This window comes from Cebus imitator, unplaced genomic scaffold, assembly GCF_001604975.1.
Source record: "Cebus imitator isolate Cc_AM_T3 unplaced genomic scaffold, Cebus_imitator-1.0 Scaffold298, whole genome shotgun sequence".
Lineage (NCBI taxonomy): Eukaryota > Metazoa > Chordata > Mammalia > Primates > Cebidae > Cebus > Cebus imitator.
The window spans coordinates 2,627,467-2,629,363 of record NW_016107613.1 but is presented as its reverse complement, the minus strand read 5'-3'; the positions used below and the strand labels follow the sequence as shown (position 1 = coordinate 2,629,363).

Here is a 1,897-nt window from a genome sequence, read left to right as displayed (position 1 = left end):
AGAAATAGAGACAGAGAGAACTTTGGGAAAAACTCAAATACCTGATTTCTCCATGTGTATACTAAGGAAGTTTTATACTGATAGAAAAAATAAAATCCCACAGCAGAATAGATGATTAGAAATGAAATATTCATGATCATTAACCTACCTATCTATAAAATCTACTAAGATTCATGATCTTGAATGACCTCCAATGCAATGGTCATTCCAATTTTTTCCACTCTTCAAATCTCCATATAACATTATCATATCCACCTAACATTTTATTTTACACAGATATCCAGAGTGGCCAGATATATACTTCCTCAACTTATCACCACCAAAGATATAATGATATTTATATCTGCAATCAAGTTATTCTATTTATTCAAATATGTGGGTTTTTCTCTTTATCAGTTGATTAATGGTTTATATTTTCTAAGAATCAACTTTTGGTTTTATTAATAACTTTATTGAACTCTATTCTCTACTTCATTTTTTGTTCTAATATACACTGTTTCCTTCCATTTATTTTGGATGTGGTTTGCTCTACTTTTTTTAATTTTTGAAGGTGAAAATTTATAGTATTGATTTGAAATATTTCTTTCCTGTAAGAGAGCCAGATAAAAAATAACTTCCCCTCTAAGCACTGCATTAGCTGCATTCCATATATTTTAGTGTGTTATGTGTCTGTATTAATTATTCCCAAGGTGTTTTCTGAATTCTATTGTGACTTCCTCTTTAACCAATTATTTTAAAAATTTCCACAAAATTGTGAATTTCCAAAATTTTCTCCCATTATCACTTTCTAACTTCTTTCATTGTAGTCTGAGAAAATATATTTTATTATATCATTTAAAGAAAAACCTTAAGATATGTTTTATAACATATCATACAGTATATGCTGGATAAAGTTTCACATACACTTGAGAAAACCGTGTATCCAGGTTTGTTGTGTGCTGTGTTCTTTATGTGTATAGCAGGCTTTATTATGTTATACTGTTGTTGTGTTATTCACGTATTCTATTTTGTTATTGATCTGCCTAGGTATACTATTCACTGTTGAATGTGTAGTACTGAATTATATCTAATTTTCTATTTCTTTCTTTGATTATGTGTCTTTTCTTCACATATTTTGGGTGTGTGGTGTTAAGTACATTCAGAGCTTACACATGATATATCTGGCATATGCATATATAGATTCCACCACCACCTTGCTGCTGCTAATGCACACATGTGGATTCCACTGCTATCACCCAGATGAAGTAGTTTTGCTGTCACCCTGTATTGCAGCGTTTTTCCCAGAAGATAAGAACACCTTGGCCCTTCCACCATAGCATACACTTAAACTCAAGAAGCAATAGAACAACGCTGTGGGCCTGGCCCAAGTCCTCTAAGGTCAGAGTATGTAGTCCAGGAGTGCTGAGCTGTGCCTTGGCCCTGTGAAATCATTCAGATCTAAAGCCAGTCAACTAAACCTAACTTTCATTATAGTCAGCCTCTCAGAGCATCAAATAATATAAAAGCAAAAAGTTCTATCTAAAGGATAAATTCAAGGATTGAAGAAACATTAGCTCACACATATGAGAAAGAACTAGTGCAAAATGTCTTGCAACTCTAAAAAGCCAGAGTAACTTCTTACCACAAAATAACTACATTAGCTCCCTATCAATGGTTCTTGATCATAATGAAATTGCTGAAATAAAGACATAGAAATTAGAATCTGCTAAAGTTCAGGGTCTCTTATAAGGTGGGTCTGCTGGGAAGAGGGAGCGGATCAAGAAAAATAACTAATGAATACTAGTTTTAACACCTGAGTGATGAAATGATCTGTACAACAAAACTCCATGATACAAGTTTACTTATGTAACAAACCTGCACATGTATCCCTGAACTTAAAATCAAAGTAAAAAAAAAA

General features: G+C 32.7%; 1 long non-coding RNA gene across 1 annotated transcript; it reads right to left on the bottom strand.

Annotated features, from left to right (window-relative positions):
• Positions 1-250: 250 nt before the first annotated feature.
• On the bottom strand, positions 251-1,678 carry LOC108285487. Its single transcript, XR_001817598.1, has 2 exons — positions 1,622-1,678; positions 251-1,419 (listed from the first exon to the last, which is right to left on the bottom strand). It is a non-coding gene; the product is annotated as an uncharacterized LOC108285487 (long non-coding RNA).
• Between the last annotated feature and the right edge of the window lie 219 nt (positions 1,679-1,897).